Source organism: Apodemus sylvaticus, chromosome 13 (assembly GCF_947179515.1).
Source record: "Apodemus sylvaticus chromosome 13, mApoSyl1.1, whole genome shotgun sequence".
NCBI classification, from domain to species: Eukaryota; Metazoa; Chordata; class Mammalia; order Rodentia; family Muridae; genus Apodemus; species Apodemus sylvaticus.
Window position 1 is genome coordinate 8,235,073 of NC_067484.1, and position 18,663 is coordinate 8,253,735.

Below are 18,663 nucleotides of genomic sequence, written 5' to 3' on the forward strand. Positions count from 1 at the left end.
TAAGTTTAAAAACTTATTTTGTACCATATATTTCACAGTCTGTATGTTTAATATATGTAAGGTTTGAAAAAGAGGGATGATAAGAAAAAAAGTTTTACTATCAAAAACACAAATCCAAGGATTTTTATGACAGGAAGAATACAAAATGCTGAAACAATATGCAATTAAAATTTTTGTCAATCTATGTTTACAAAGTATAAGAAATACTGGTTTTAACATAAATTTCTGAATACAAAGAATAGTAATAAGTTACAAAGTACAAATGATATATAAAAATGTACAAATCAGAAAATCTAATTTTGTAAAACCTTTTATGTTAATGTGTGAAAATTGAAAAGCTTCAATTTTCTAAAAGAAAATACATAAAATCAAGTTAAAAATAAAAATGTAAAACACAGTAACATTTTTCTCTCAGAAGTATTGTTTTGTTAATATCTAGGCATTTTGAAGATTTTTAAATTTCAAATTAGAAATGTTATCATGAGGTACAGGATGCTCAGTGCTTGACCCGTACATAACACACCAAATCTTAAACTGTAAAATTTACCCCTTTCTTATAAGAAAGGCTCATGGAACCTCTTTATATTGGCAAGCTTTTAAGTTTACTCTAGTGCCCACAGAGTTCCATTTTACTCATTGCCTACATTGATGTTGAGTAAAATTAGTGGAAAGGAACCAAGTTATGGTCCTAAAAATGTACTTTGTTGCAAAAAAGTGTTATTTAATATTTCCCTCATTATTTATATCTTGGTAAGAAAATATTTCCAATGCTGGATTAGGCTGATCTGTTTTCTTTGAAATTTTTAAAATAAAATTTTATCACTTGCATATTGGTAAACATGTCAGATTCTTGTTTCATAAATAAGGCATTAATGATGTATGTTCAAGTAGTATACTGAAGGTAAAGGACAGCATTTCCCAAAGAGAAATGTGATGAATGAAACAACAGCATGTATACTGGCATGTGTCAGAACTGTCAAGTTAGTGCTCACATAGCAAATTGCCTTTCACATTTAATAGACACTCAAAATTTTTGAAAATTATTTGTAAAAAGTCTCTCATCTTCATAAATAGTAAAAATTTAATTTATTTTCTATATAATTTGACCCTTTTTTATTCATCTGTCATAGGATACATCTAGATCTCAGCCTCTCTTCCCTTCACTTTGCCCACAGATTTGTGGCTCCTTCATTACCCTTCAGGAAAGAGTCTTTTCCACTGAGTATATCACAACAGCTTGAAGAGAGACTGGATGCATACTCTCATAACAAGACTGGATGAGGCCACAAAAACTTTATTCAGAAGAATTTCATTCCATTTTGAACATTAGGATATTATCTGTTTTTCTTTTATTCATGGATTATTTTATTCATTTTTTCATATATTACATTCTGACTGCAGTCTCCCCTCCCTCCTCTTCCTTACACTCTCTCCTCTACACACCTCCTGTCCCCTTGATTCACTCTTACTCCCACCACTCCTCAGTAGAGAGTAGGCCTCCCAGGGACAAGCTTCATTAAAACCAGGCACATACCACCCATCAAGGCTGGCTGAGGCAACACAGTAGGAGAAAAAGGGTTTCAAAAATAGGTAAAATAACCATTTCTTTCCTACTTAATCTTATTGTAGTCAAAGAACTGACTTTGCAATTGAAGAATTCTTTTAACTTTACTGAGATTCTGGAGTCTTTTCCTCATAGCTTCAAAAATAATGTGTGTTTTAACATTAAGTAGAAGGATCTATAAGCAAAAATTAGAACACATTGTCTAAAAATTGATCAAGTACTCTACAACTATAATGAGTTGATTTATATTGGGAGCACCAATATTGAAGTTATCTATGTTGAACAATCAAGTTTTGACTTGTTTGCTTTTTTACACAATTTGATCTATTGTTGCTTAATGCCTATTCACACCTATTACATTTATACATGTTAAAAATAATTTTTTGTTTCATGTGAATGTTTGCTGAATTGTATGAGAATTTCTGAGATGAATTTATCCCATTTATCAATGGGGCATGAAAAAGATACAATTGTCTTTATTCTTGACAATATTCTTTTCTTCATTGATATTAAAGTAGGCACACTAGCTAGTTTTTAATAAAGTTAGCTATGTAGCATCTTTCTGATCTCATTTCACTATTAATTTTTCCTCATTTTTATTAATAATATATTTTAATTAGTGTTTCATCATGGTGAGTAATGCCTGAGGGAATCCTACAGAGCAGAAAGATTTATTTTAACTCATATAAGTTAGAAGTTTTACCTATGATCATTTGGCTCTATGTTTATGGCCTATGTTGATACAGAACATTATGCAGAGAAATAGTATAGACAAGAAAACTCAAAGCAGAGGTGAAGCAAGGGAAAGTCTCTGTGCAAGAGACAGTCCCCAAGAACATGTCTAGAGTAAACTCTTTCTTCCAACTGGGTCCTATGAATAAAAGTTTTTGAAACGTCTCATTACACAAATGTGACCTCCTCCTGTTCACTGTTCTCAAGAATAGCAGCCAGGAAGCTGATCCACCCACCTCATTGAAGAACAAGAAGAACCGGTTTCCAGCCTTCAGGGGAGGGGCTTGGTCTGCCTTTGTTGCTTGAGAAAGAAGGAATTAAAGATGGGGACTTGAACCAGAAGCCATGTGTTTTTGTGTCTCTACATGTGTTTTCTCTTGTCCCCCGTTCCTATACCCATCTCTCCTTCCAGGGAACTCGCTGTTAGAATATATGAGCTGGACTCTACATATGGCACCCAACGTGGATTATAACTGGAAACGGAGAGGCAGAATGAGGCATGTTGTCTGATTGGAGCTCCATGGAAAAAGGAAAAAAAAAGTTTATGTATCTGGCATGGTAAGCAACAGGGTATTAATTTACCACTAACAATGTGATTTATTTCTAATGGCTGTTGCTAAAGGAGTGCATACAGATACAGGCTAGACTAATTTGGTGCAGGCCCGGGACTCAGATCATCTAGGGTGTGACAATGAAATGGAACAGGGAATTAATTTAGTTAGGCATTTGTCCGCAGTATAAGAACTATATCAGGCAAGAGAAATAGGGCATAAATTATATAAAACAAAATGAAAAGAGTAAAATACAAAAAACAAACAAATTTTTTTTTCTCTTAAAACAAGAAAAAAGAGGAAGAGAAGGAAAATGGATTTAATTACATAGCAGGCGCGCTTCAATTTCTATGTCTTCGGTGCACCGATTGTCTGTCCACGTGTACGTTTATATGTCCTTGTTTTGTGTGAATGACTGTTTGTTTCATGTTGAAAAAATAAAAATCAATGAAAATTTTGTCTGCTGGTACCTCTTGAGGCAGCCACAGGCTAATTTAAAGCTGAGTGCAGCAGCAGGTAGCATGCTAACCTTTTTTTTTTTTTCTTAAAAGGCCACTGGCCTCCAGTTTGGGAAAACTTTGGTTTAACTTATAAGATTTGTGTAATCGCTTTGTTCTTGTTTTTAATTGGTCTTAATGGTATAAGATTTTAAATGTCTGAACTATGGAGTTATAGCTATAGAGGCTGGTTTTGGCTGATGGCTTAGAGTTGCAGCCATTTAGAACACCTGGCGACCCACTAAGTTTGAGTGTTTGCTCAAATGAGCAGGGAAGAGGCCGGAGCTGAGTCCCTGTCTTGCGGACCCGGGTCCCTTTGATTCGGCACAGTGCGATGTGGGGCACAGGCTGATGGTAGCCCTGGCTGAAGGGAGCCTGGAACTCTGGCGGGCCACAGGCCAGGCGGGGGCCAGGGCAAGCAGCTGGAGGCAGAGCTCGAGAGCTGCAAGTTACTCGGCCTTGCTCCGGGCCAGGGGCCAAGTGTTGCTGGTGGGAGGAACAAAGCAGGGCTTAGAGGGAGCCCAAAACTCTGCAGGCCACGGGAGGGTGGCCCTGGCAGCTGTGGCTGCAATGGCAGAGCATATGGCAGCATGCTGTCTGGAGCTCGTGCTGGGCCTGGGCATGCTGCTTCTGGCTGGCGTGGTGCAGGTGTATGCTGGTCCTGCGGACAGGGCAGTAGTCTCTACCACTTCGGCGTGTCTCTGCCTCTCGTCCCAGGGCCACGGTCTCTAAGTTGGCTGCTAGGTGCCACTTAGAAAACCATGGGGATCTGACTACTTAATTAAAACAAAGCATGAGTTTCTGGCCAAGAAAATATTTTGGTGGATTCATACAGATATGATTCAAATTACAGTTCAAATGTAGCCTTGCCTTATGTGAGGAGTGTTTTGTCTCTACTTCAATACAGGAAGCTGAGATCTTAGATTTTTTAGTATATTTTATTTACAAAAATTTCTTTTGTTTTGTGAAAATATTTGTTTACAAAAATGTTTTGTTTATAGAAAAACAGGCCTTTGCTTTTGGGTTTTTATTAAATAAATAATTTTCAATGGTTATTAAAATAAATTAATTTGCTAAGACATCTCTTTAAGCTTGCCACAGAAGGACTTAAACCTATTTTCAAGGCAGATATAAACCAACTGGCAAAAGATAGATAATTTTACAGATAAACGCTGCTATAATCAGCTGTTTATGATATATGTTCACTGCCATTCCTTGGCAAAAGTAACATTAATATAGAATCACATTTTGTGCTCTCAAAATAAAGTTTTTTTACATCCTTCAATAAAGATATTAATATGTTGTTAAAATGTTATAGAGATATTTTAAAGAAATGTTTTAAGTGCCTAAAAAAATGTTTGTTCCTTGCTTCAAGCAGCAATAAAATTAATTTATTATTAATAGTTGATCTATTACATGACAAGCCTTTTTAGGCAAAATTAATAATTGTTATCCCATAAATAATTTGTTACTATTTGCTTTTATAGTTCTATATATACATCCCATAAAGATTATATCAACTATGGGACTAAGGTTTATATAATTAGATCACACGTCTATTCCTTTAAGTTTTCCCTGCTTCAGCACTTGGGTGTTATAGCAGCTATTTTTAAGGTGTTAAAAATCAATCATTTAATAATAGTAAATATATACATAAACATATATATATATATATATATATATATATATATATATATATATATCATGGTTTACAATTGCTTAAAATTGTTCTATTTTTAATACTGCTAATTCTTATTTTTTACAATTGTTTATAGAAATGTAATTCAAATTTCAAAGGATATGTTTTCTAAATATCCTTTAGATATTTAAAAGCTAACCCAAAGGCTGGAGAGACAGCCATGGGTGCTGAGAGCTGGACTCTTGTATTTTATGTTTGTAAGCCTGGGAAGATTGCTCAGCCGTTAAAGGCTGGGCCCTCATTCATGGAGCGTGGCAGTTCATATCCCAGCAACCCCATGGTGGCTCACAACCACCTATGATGAGGTCTAATGCCCTCCTCTGGCGTGTCTAAAGACAACTACAATATACTTATTTATAATTAAATCTTTAAAAAGGTTCCTGGACAAGACCCCTTGGGGAAGGGCACATAAAATTTATATCCCAATGGCGGCTGCAGTGGCAGTGGCAGCAGCAGCAGCAGCTGGTCCAGCAGAAGGGCCATCAGCAGTGGAACCAAGGTGACAGGGTCCAGGCAGGCTTTGCACCCGCTACCATTGATCTTCGCTGGCCAGCCAGGCTGCAAGCTGTGGCAGATTTACAGTGCCTTTCACCACACAGAAGCTACATCAGAACTCTGCCTCCTGCCAGTCAGTTATGAGGGTCTCTCCGCCATCTTGGATCTCAAGGGCCAGAGAAATCAGACAGAATGAGGTACGCAAATATAACCCAAGGCCAACATTGCAGGGGTTTAAGCCCGATGGGCTTTGGCCTGCACCCAGGCCCTGGGCTGTCCAGGGGGCCATCAGTGTGCAAACCCGGCCAGGAGGTTATTTGCCGCCTGGCGCACTCTCCCTGCCATTTTGACTATAGGACGCCAGAGAGTTCTAGCAGGCAAAGTCAGCTAAGAGTCATAGCCAGAGGCTAACATAGCGGGGGTCTAAGACAGACAGGCCTTGGACTGACCCCGGGCCCTAGGCTGCTCAGTGGGCCATCTGTGTGCCAACCCGGCCAGGAGGTTGTTAGCCTAGCAGACTCTCCTGGCACTCTCAGGGAGTGTGCACAAGCCTTCATTCTGGCCACCTGACAGAACCAATTAACAGTCATAGCCCGAGGGGAACTTGCTCAGGCCTTAGCATACCAGGATTTTGCCTAGACTCAGGGCCTCAGCTACTAGGCTAGCCTTGTGTGCACCCACCCAGTTGGGAGAACAGCTGCCCAGCAGAGTGACCAGCACTCGGAAAAGGTACCACAGCAGCATATACCATCAGCACTCACTGAAGGAGCAAACAGGCACCACCTAGTTCACACAGACAACCTGGGGAAAGGCACATTAGGGCTCCAAGGTCACCCAAGAGGAGGGCAGCACATTAGCAATCTGTAACAGGGGAAACCCAGCCATCCAGTGTTCCAGAAATAGCCATAGAGCCTCAAAAGAGGCATAATACCAGCCAGAGACAAGACCAACTAACGCCAGAAATAACAAGATGGCAAAGGGCAAACACAGGAATGCTACTAACAGAAATCTAGGCAATATGGCAGCATCTGAACCAAACTCTCCAACATCAGCAAGTCCTGATTACACAAACACACCAGCAAAACAAGATTTGGATTTAAAATCACTGTTTATGAGGCTGCTAGAAGAACACAAAAAGGACATTAAAGAAATACAGGGGAACATGAATAAGCTAGAAACTCATATAATAGAAACACAAAAAACCACTTAAAGAAATCCAGGAGAATAAGGCTCAAGAGATAGAAGCCAATAAAGAAGAAACCCACAAAAATAAAACTTTAAAAAATGCAGGAGAAAGTGAGTCAAACAGCAGAAGTCATGAAAGAGGAAACACAAAAATCTCTTAAAGAATTACAGGAAAACAAAAACAAGCAAGTGAAAGGGCTAAGCAAAACCATTCAGGATCTTAAATCAGAAGTAGAAACAACTAAGAAATCACAAAGGGAGATAACTTTGGAGATAGAAAAACTTCAGAAGAAAACAGGGGACATAGATACAAATATCAACAACAGAATATAAGAGATAGAAGAAAGAATCTCAAATGCTGAAGATACCATAGAAACCATTGACCCGACAGTCAAAGAAAATGCAAAATTCAAAAAGCTTGTATCCCAGAACATCCAGGAAATCCAGGACACAATGAGAACACCAAACCTAAGGATTATAGGTATATATGAGAGTGAAGATTTACAGCTGAAAGGGCCAGCAAATATCTTCAACAAAATTATGGAAGAAAATTTTCCCAACTTAAAGAGAGAGATACCCATGAATATACAAGAAGCATACAGAACTCCAAACAGACTGGATCTGAAAAGAAATACCTCTTGTCACATAAGAATCAAAACCCCAAATGTACTAAATAAAGAATATTAAAGGCAGCAAGAGAAAAAGGCCAAGTAACATATAAAGGAAGATCTATCAGAATCACACCAGACTTCTCACCAGGGACCATGAAAGCTAGAAGATCCTGGGCAGATCTCATGCAGACTCTAAGAAAACACTGATGTCAGCCAAGACTACTATACCCAGCAAAACTCTGATTCACCATAGACGGAGAAACCAAGATATTCCATGAAAAAACCAAATTTATACAATATCTTTCTACAAACCCAGCTCTACAAAAAATAATAGGAGGAAAACTCCAATACAAGGAGGGAAATAACACCCTGGAAAAAGCAAGAGTTACCTTCTTTCATCAAACCCAAAAAAAGATAACCACTCAAATATAAAAATAACATCATAAATGGCAGGAAGTAATAATCACTATTCCTTAATATCTTAACGTCAATGGACTCAACTCTCCAATAAAAAGACATAGACTAACAGACTAGATGAGGAAAAAGGACCCTACATTTTGCTGCATACAGGAAACACACCTCATTGTTAAAGACAAAAACTACTTTAGAGTAAAAGGCTGGAAGACAATTTTACAAGCCAATGGTCTCAGGAAACAAGCCGGAGTAGCCATTCTAATATCAGATAAAATTGACTTTCAACCTAAAGTCATCAAAAGAGATACGGAAGGGCACTTCTTGCTGGTCAAAAGAAAAATCCACCAAGAAGAACTTGCAATTCTGAGCATCTATGTGCCAAATGCAAGGGCACCCTCATTCGTAAAAGAAACTTTACTAAAGCTCAAAGCACACAGTGTATCTAACAAAATAATTATGGGGGACTTCAACACTCCTCTCTCTTCAATGGACCGATCAGGAAAACAGAAACTAAACAGGGACACAATAAAACTAATTGAAGCTTTGCACCAATTGGACTTGACTGATATTTATAGAACATTTCACCCTAAAACAAAAGAATATATTTTTTTTTCTCAGCACCTCATGGTACCTTCTCCAAAATTGACCATATAATTGGTCACAAGACAGACCTCAACAAATATAAGAAGATCGAACTAATCCCATACTTCCTATCAGATCACTATGGAGTAAGAGTGGTCTTCAATGGTGACAAAAACAAAAGAAAGCTCACATACACATGGAGGCTGAACAATAATCTACTCAATGACAGCTTGGCCAAAGAAGAAATAAAGAAAGAAATCAGAGACATTTTAGAATTTAATGAATATGAAGGCACAACATACCCACATCTTTGGGACACAATGAAAGCAGTGCTAAGAGGAAAACTCATAGCTCTGAGTGCCTCCATAAAGAAAATGGAGAGTGCATACACTAGCAGCTTAATGACACACCTAAAAGCCCTGGAACAAAAAGAAGCCAATTCACCCAGGAGGAATAGAAGACAGGAAATCATCAAACTCAGGGCTGAAATCAGTCAAGTGGAAAAAAAGAGAACCATACAAATAATCAACGAACCCAGGAGCTGGTTTTTTGAGAAAATCAACAAAATAAATAGACCGTTAGCCAGACTGACCAAAGGGCAGAGAGAAAGTATCCAGATTAACAAAATTAGAAATGAAAATGGAGATATATAACAACAGAAACTGAGGAAATTCAAAAAAATCATCAGATCCTACTACAAAATCCTATACTCAATACAATTGGAGAATTTGGAGAAAATGGACAATTTCCTAGACAGATACCAAATACCAAAATTAAATCAGGACCAAATAGATCATGTAAATATTCCCATAACTCCTAAAGAAACAGAAGGCCTTTCAACCAAAAAAAAAAAAAAAAAAAAAAAAAAAAGAACAGGACCAGATGGCTTCAGTGCAGAATCCTATCAAACCTTCAAAGAAGACCTAACACCAATACTCTTCAAACTTTTCCAAAAAATAGAAACAGAAGGAACGCTACCCAATTCCTTCTATGAAGCCACAATTACGCTGATACCAAAAACACACAAAGATCCAACAAAGAAAGAGAACTTGAGACCAATTTCACTTATGAATATCGATGCAAAAATACTCAATAAAATTCTTGCCAACCGAATTCAAGAACACATAAAAAGGATCATCCAACCTGATCAAGTAGGCTTTATTCCAGGGATGCAAGGTTAGTTCAATATACAGAAATGCATCAATGCAATCCACTACATAAACAAACTCAAAGAAAAAAACCACATGGTCATTTCATTGGATGCTGAAAAAGCATTTGCGAAAATTCAACATCCTTTCATGGTTAAAGTCTTGGAAAGAACAGGAATTCAAGCTCCATATCTAAACATAGTAAAAGCAATATACAGCAAACCGGTAGCCAGCGTCAAACTAAATGGAGAGAAATTTGAAGCAATCCTACTAAAATCAGGGACTAGACAGGGCTGCCCCCTTTCTCCTTACCTTTTCAATATGGTACTTGAGGTACTAGCTTGGGCAATTTGACAACATAAGGAGGTCAAAGGGATACAAATTGAAAAGGAAGTCTATCTATCATTATTTGCAGATGATATGATAGTCTATCTAAGTGACCCAAAAAACTCCACTTGAGAACTCCTACAGCTGATAAACAACTTCAGCAAATTGACTGGTTATAAAATCAACTCAAGCAAATCAGTAGCCTTCCAATACTCAAAGGATAAGCAGGCTGAGAAAGATATTAAAGAAATGACCCCCTTCACAATAGCCACAAACAGTATAAAGTACCTTAGGGTGACTCTTAGCAAACACGTGAAAGACCTGTATGACAAGAACTTCAAGACTCTGAAGAAGGAAATAGAAGAAGGCCTCAAAAAATAGAAAAACCTCCCATGCTCATGGATCGGGAGGATTAATATCGTTAAAATGGTCATTTTGCCAAAAGCAATATACAGACTCAACACAATACCCATCAAAATCCCAACTCAATTCTTCATAGAGTTAGAAGGAGCAATTCTCAAATTTATCTGGAATAACAAAAAACCCAGGATAGCTAAAACTATTCTCGTCAACAAACGAAATTCTGGGGGGAATCAGTATCCCTGACCTCAAGCAATACAACTGCATGGTATTGGTACACTGACAGGCAGGCAGAACAATGGAACAGGATTGAAGATCCAGAAATGAACCCACAAACCTATGGCCACTTGATCCTCGAAAAAGGAGCTGGAAATATCCAATGGGGAAAAAGAAAGTTCCTGAACTGAACACCAACTGTGTATGCTCTAAGATCAAGAATTCACAAATGGGACCTCATAAAATTACAAAGATTCTGTGAAGCAAAGGACACCATCAAAAGGACAAATCGGTAACCAACAAATTGGGAAAAGATCTTCACCAACCCTACATCAGATAGAGGGCTAATATCCAATATATACAAATAACTCAAGACTTTAGACCCCAAAAAACCAAATAACTCTATTAAAAAATGGCGTACAGAGTTAAAAAAAATTTTTTTTTCACCTGAAGAACTTCGGATGGCGGAGAAACATCTTAAAAGATGCTCAACTTCATTAGTCATTAGGGAAATGCAAATCAAAACAACTCTGAGATTTCACCTTAAACCAATCATAATGGCTAAGATTAAAAACACAGGAGATAGCAGGTGTTGGCGAGGATGTGGACAAAAAGGAACACTCCTCCACTGCTGGTGGGGTTGCAAATTGGTACAACCACTCTGGAAATCAGTCTGGCAGTTCCTCAGAAACCTGGGCACCTCACTTCTGAAAGATGCTGCTATACCACTCCTGGGCATATACCCAGAGGATTTCCAAGCATGTAATAAGGATATATGCTCCACTATGTTCATAGCAGCTCTATTTATAATAGCCAGAAGCTGGAAAGAACCCAGGTATCCCTCAAAAGAAGAATGGATGAAAAAATGCGGTATATCTACACAATGGAGTACTATTCAGCCATTAGAAACAAGGAATTCATGAAATTCTTAGGCAAATGGATGGATCTGGAGAACATCATGCTAAGTGAGGTAACCCAGACTCAAAAGATTAATCATGGTATGCACTCACTAATAAGTGGATATTAGCTTGGAAAACTGGAATACCCAAAACATAATCCATACCTCAAATGTGGTACAAGAAGAACGGAGGAGTTGCCCCTGGTTCTGGAAAGACTCAGTGTAACAATATAAGGGAAAACCAGAACAGGGAAGTGGGGAAGGTTGGGTGGGATTATAGGGGGACAGAATAGGGCTTATGTGACTTTCGGGGAGTGGGAGACCAGAAAAGGGGAAATCATTTGAAGTGTAAATAATAAATATATAGAATAAAATAAAAAAAAGAAAAAAATTTATATCCCAAACAGGTTTTATAGAAACATTCGGATGTACCAGCATATTCATTATTTATATCATCAAAAGGATAATTGCTTAAAAAATAATTTTATATTTTTATGCACATCAAATTATAAAGATTTGTTCTTGATGTCCTCAATTCCTACTTCTACCACATAATGGTGTTGATTCTAGATGACTTAATTAAATTTTACAGATAAATGATACTCATATTACTAATTTAGAAAATCAAAATATGTACATATAACTATGTTTCATTTTTGGGCATTCTAGTTGCAACTGCTCTAGCAAAAGCCAACTGAGAGTTCTGGGTTTATTTTCTATAATTACATAGTTATTGCCTATGTTATGGTATATGATTGGTGTTCCAACTTTGAGTAGAGCAAACAATTGAACTGGCCATTTAATAAATAAGGATTATTCATTTGAGATATCTTTGACAATTTGATTCTTTATTATCCTCAAAGACGAGGTAATAAAAGCATTTTTTAAAAACAAAACAAATAATATCTTCTTAAAAAAGAAAAAGTGAGGGGAAATGGTATCCCCATGCATACAATTTGAATTATGCATATATATATTTTTCTTTTTTCTTTTTATTTCTTTTTTTTCTTTTTTTTTATTCGATATATTTTTATTTACATTTCAAATGATTTCCCCTTTCCTATCCCCCCCCACTCCCCGAAAGTCCCGTAAGCCCCCTTCTCTCCCCCTGTCCTCCACCCACCCCTTCCCAAGGGAAGACCCTTGAGGACATCGGTACAGGGAGAAAGTTTCTGAACAGAACACCAATAGCGTATGCTCTAAGAGCAAGAATTGACAAATGGGACCCCAGTTTCTTTTCTATTAGCTTCAGAGTGTCTGGCTTTATGTGGAGGTCCTTGATCCATTTAGATTTGAGCTTAGTACAAGGAGACAAGGATGGATCAATTCGCATTTTTTTGCATGCTGACCTCCAGTTGAACTCGCACCATTTGTTGAAAAGGCTATCTTTTTTCCATTGGATGTTTTCAGCCTCTTTGTCGAGGATCAAGTGGCCATAGGTGTGTGGGTTCATTTCTGGATCTTCAATCCTGTTCCATTGATCCTCCTGCCTGTCACTGTACCAATACCATGCAGTTTTTAACACTATTGCTCTGTAGTATTGCTTGAGGTCAGGGATACTGATTCCCCTACACTTTCTTTTGTTGCTGAGAATAGTTTTAGCTATCTTGGGTTTTTTGTTATTCCAGATGAATTTGATATTTGCTCTTTCTAACTCTGTGAAGAATGGAGTTGGGATTTTGATGGGTATTGCATTGAATCTGTAGATTACTTTTGGCAAAATGGCCATTTTAACTATATTGATTCTACCGATCCATGAGCATGGGAGGTTTTCCCATTTTTTGAGGTCTTCTTCCATTTCCTTCTTCAGAGTCTTGAAGTTCTTGTCATACAGATCTTTCACATGTTTGGTAAGAGTCACCCCAAGATACTTTATACTGTTTGTGGCTATTGTGAAGGGAGTCATTTCCCTAATTTCTTTCTCAACCTGCATATCCTTTGAGTATAGAAAGGCCACTGATTTGCTTGAGTTGATTTTATAACCTGCCACTTTGCTGAAGTTGTTTATCAGCTGTAGGAGCTCTCTAGTGGAGTTTTTTGGGTCACTTAGGTAGACTATCATGTCATCTGCAAATAATGATAGTTTGACTTCTTCCTTTCCAATTTGTATCCCTTTGACCTCCTTATGTTGTCTAATTGCCCGAGCTAGTACCTCAAGTACAATATTGAAAAGATAAGGAGAAAGGGGGCAGCCCTGTCTGGTCCCTGATTTCAGTGGGATTGCTTCAAGTTTCTCTCCATTTAGTTTGATGCTGGCTACCGGTTGAATTATGCATATATATTTTTAAGTTTTATATATATATATAAGAAAACTTTAAAATTTAGATGCCAAGGTAATCCTTGCTAAATATATATGGCATCCTATCACTAGGCATGCTGGTGCCTAGATAAGATGGAAGAATTCACTTATTGGCATAGCTGCTATCCTCAAGATATATTAATAATGTTTTTTAGATATGCATGAGGTTGTATTTCCTAATATGATCTTTACAGCCTGTGCATAATAATACTCTTTTGATTTTCATTGATGGCTCTTCTGAAGGAAGAGCTAGATATCTTATTTATAATCAACAGGTGGTTATAGAAACACCTGGGCTCAGCTCAGTTAGCAGAGCTGACAATGGTATTAAATGTTTTTCAACCTATAACCAATACTTTTAATCCTTTTACAATTAGCTTGTATGTGGCAACATTTGTCCTTTTATTAGAAACCTACGGCACATTTAAATTTTCTTAAATTTTTTTTTGGATTTCGTCTTTTCGAGACAGGGTTTCTCTGTGTAGCCCTGGCTGTCCTGGAACTCACTCTGTAGACCAGGCTGAACTCAGAAATCTGCCTGCCTCTGCTTTCCAGAGTGCTGGGATTACAAGCGTGCACCACCACCGCCTGGCAGGCACATTTAATTTAATACTCCAACAGGATCTTTGTTTTTACTGTTGTAAAACAATGCCCTAAATGCCTTTTCTTATTTCTAGCTCCTCATTTAGGGGTTGATCCATGTGGCCTTATGCCCAATTATTTTTGACAAATAGATGTAACTTACTATGCAAAATTGAAATTTATACATGTGTACATTGATACTTGTCCAAGATTTCTTTTCACTTCTCTAAATTCAAGAGAATCCTCTAAATGTAATCAATCATTGTTCACAAACTTTTTATACCCTGGGATTACCCAAAGTCATTAAGACAGACAATGGGGCCAGTCTACACTGGCAATACCTATCTCATTTTATAAAGAATTTGGTTTTAAACATAAAACGGGAATTCTTTATAACCCAACGGGTCAAGAAATTGTTAAACATGCACATCGCAATATTGACTTTTTAAACGAAGAAGGTGGAAACTAAACCCTTCTAGATCACCCAAAGCCTGCCTTGCTTTTCTTTTGTTTGTTTTAAATTTTTTACAATTTTCTTTTTTTTTTTTTTGTTTTAAATTTTTTACAAACTGATGCTAAAGGTCAGTCTGCAGCGGATCGCCATTGGCAACTTGCCACTTCTAATTCTTATGCCATGGTTAAATGGCGGCACACTTTAACTAATACATGGAACGGTCCAGACCCTGTTTTAATATGGAGAAGATGTTCTATTTATATTTTCTCTCAATAAGAGGATGGAGCCTGATGGCTGCCAGAAAGATTGGTATGGCAGGTAAATAGAGACCCTGAATCAGCTGGTAAGTATGACTAATTCAATAATGGTCTTAAAGCTGCTTCTCCCATATTAGGAAGGTAGGCTGCTTTTACTCTAGCCATTAATTTGCAAGCCAGGTTTTATTCCTGAGCTACTAATTTACAACCAAATTAAATGCCATGGACCCTCCAGAGACAGTCCAAGCAGTTTTTCCTTTTAATCTCTTATTTTGTGTTTCAAGCAGGTATCTTTCAGATACAACACTTGAAGGTGGGCTGCTACAGCAATGACTTCCAGGTCTCGAAGGTGGGCTGCTATGAAAACCAGCCAGCTCATATTCATAAGACATTTACTTGACCAGTGGAACTCCACAAATGGAGCTGCATGGAACTCAGATGTATGCATGTTAGTTTATTAAACAAACATGGTCACCAGTTATGAGGTGCGAGTCGAGGCACTGCAAGGGAAAAAGGAAATGTCCTGCTTCTGAGTTTCCCTGAAAGTAAGCCTGGCTGCATAGGAGTCGACATTGAGAGACTGTCCTTTAACATAATAAGGCAGTCTAATTCCCCTCCCCTGAAAAGGACATCAATTAATGTTTAAGGGAGGTCGAGACCAATGCTTTCCCTTACGGGTAAATGTACATCACCTTTTGACGAATCTATTTATCCAATGGTTTTTCTTAAAATTAATAAAAAGGGAGGAATTGTGACCTCCCCCTGCCCACTGTTCTCAAGAATAGCAGCCAGCAACCTGATCCATCAATCTCATTGAAGAACAAGAAGAACCAGTTTCCAGCCTTCAAGGGAGGGGCCTGTTCCTCCTTTGTATCTTCGGAGAGAAGGGATTAAAGATGGAGACTTGAACCAGAAGCCATGTGTTTTTGTGTCTCTCCATGTGTTTTCTCTTGCCCCCATTCCTATACCCATCTCTCCTTCCAGGGAACCTGCTGTTAGAATGTATGAGCTGGACTCTACACAAAATTATAAAATGACGAGATTTGTAAATTGATAATAGCATAGTCCTCATGATCCAATCACTTTTGACAGGTTCCAAATTGCATGTATTGATGCATACTTACATACATATAAACACTTATATGTGGCATGTATTTCTCTCTTTCTGGGTTACTTTGATCATAAGGACTGTTTTGAAATCTGTAAATTTATCGTAAATCTCATAATTTACTTTCTCTTAATGGCTGAGTAATATCCCATTGCTTATATATACTACATTTTTATTACATTTCATGAGTTGATTGGCATGTAGACTGTTTTTATTTACTAGCTACTTTGAATGTAACAGTAACATACATGGGTGAACAATTCTAAATAAGAAGAGACAAAATATCAAAGAAGTTTTAACTTGAATTTCCCTAATGGTCAATGGGGTGCTTTGTTTTAAAACTGTTTTTTGTTTCCATTTGTATTTTGTGTTTTGTGAATTCTCTGTTTAGATCTATCCTTCCCTTTTCCTTTAGATATTAGATTTCATGTTTAGTTTTGAATATTTATAAACTCTGTATATCCCCTGATGGATGCATGACTGGTACAGATTATTTTCCACATTCTGTAGGCTGCCTTTTCACTCAGGAGATTGTTTACTTTGCTGTATATAAATATATTAGTTTCATGAAGTCCCACGTGTTACATGTTGATCTTAATGCCTTGCTCTCAGTATTCTGTTCAGAAAGTCTTTCCTTGTGCTTATGAATTCATTCTTATTCTAAACTTCCTCTTTTATCAGAATCACAGTACCAGGTCTTATGTTGAGGTCTTTGATGCAATTAGAGTTGAGTTTTATGCAGGGTGAAAGATAAAGATCCAACTACATTCTTCTACTTGTAGCTGTAAATTTTGACCAGCATCATTTATTAATAATGCCAGCTCTTCACCAGTGTATATTGTTTACAATTTTAGGTGGCTAACCAATGAGACTGTTTATATGTCAATATAAACAATGCTGTTTTAATTGCTATCCCTCTGTAGTGTAACTCAAAATCCTGGATAGCAGTACATTTTGTTTTGTTTTGTTGTTGTTCAGGATTATTTTCATCTATTACAGGTATGTTTCATCTCCATATTTAATTTCTGTAAAAAATTGTGATAAAATGTTTATGAAACTTTCATTGATGTGTAGATTGTTTTTAGAAAGATGTCCATTTTCATATTAGTCATGTCAATTCATGAGAATGAGATATCTTTCTATCTTGTAATGTCTTCGTTAATATCTTTTTCAGTTTCTTAAAGACTTAAGTGTAAAAGCCTTGCACTTCTTTGACTCCAACGTATTGTATTTTTTGAGGTAATTGTTTTCTTTCTTGGTGATTTTATAATTATTATATGTAAATAATACCGATTTTTTTCTATATTTATTTTGTATCTTGTTACTTTGATAAGTATATTTATCTGCTACAAGAATTTCTGATGGTGTCTTTGGTATCTTTTACGTGCATAACCATGTTAACTGTGAAGAAAGATACTCTGACTTTTCTTTTTTATCTGTATACCCTTTACCTTACTTACACTTACCTTACTTACCTTTACCATTGTCTTATAAGAGTAGCTACAATTTCAAGTATTACATTGAACATAAATGTGGAAATTGAACATCTCTGATTCTAGTGAAAGTTCTTTGAATTTTTCTCATATAATATGTTGTTGTCTGTGGTCTTACTGTCAGTTGCTTTTATTCTGTTGCCATATGCCCCAGTTATCCCAAATACCTCCAAAACATCCATCCTGAATGTAAATTTGCTTAACTGCAAAGCCTTCCTATCTAATGAGATGGTCAGGTGGTTTCTGACCTTTATTTATGAGGTGAATTACAGTTGTTGATTATGCAGTTGATTCACATATGCTGAGAGATTCCTGTCTAGAGAATAGAAATCTTTAGAATTATAGAAAATAAGAAAATATTATTATATTATTATAGAGAATTATTAAGAGAATAATATCTTTAGAATTAACTTGATTTGAACATAGTGAATGCTCCATAAGATGTGTTTAGATTTTTTTAAAAGCATTTCATTAAACATTTTTGCATCTGTGTTCAACAGGTTATTGGCACATAATTTTCCTGTTTGTTAGTTTTTTGGCTTTGTTATCAAGGTAATAACAGTTTCATAGAATGACTTTAAGAAGGAGCCTTCTGTTTGTAATTTGTGGAATAATTTGAGAAATATTGTTATTTCTTCTTTGAGGATTTGGTAGAATTCTGCAATGAATTGAACTGGCTCTCAACTTTTGTTATATAAGGTACTTAATTTCTCCTATATGATTGGATGTAACTACTTAAATTATTTATAAATATTAGCTTATATAGGATTTATATTTTTATAAATATATCTATGTCTTTTAGATTTTTTAAGTTTTCTGAAATATACATCTGAAATATACATCGTATAAGAAAATATACATTTTCTGAAATATACTTCTTCTGAAATACCACAATGCACAATCTTCAGATGTATTGTGAAGCTATTACATGAGATCTCTGGAGTATTTTGATGAGGGCACTAAATGTTGCAAACTTTTCTCTTTAGAATGTTTTCATGTGGTTCCATAGGTTTTGGTATGTTGTATTTTTTTATTTGATTATAGAAATTTAAATTTTCCTTCTTGAATTCTTCTTCACCTAATTCTGTTTCTGTAGTATGGTGAATATTTTTGATAAATTTATATCATGTCTTTTCTTTTGTTTTTAATTTTAATCTTTAACCTATATCATCAAATGAAATGCAGAGTATA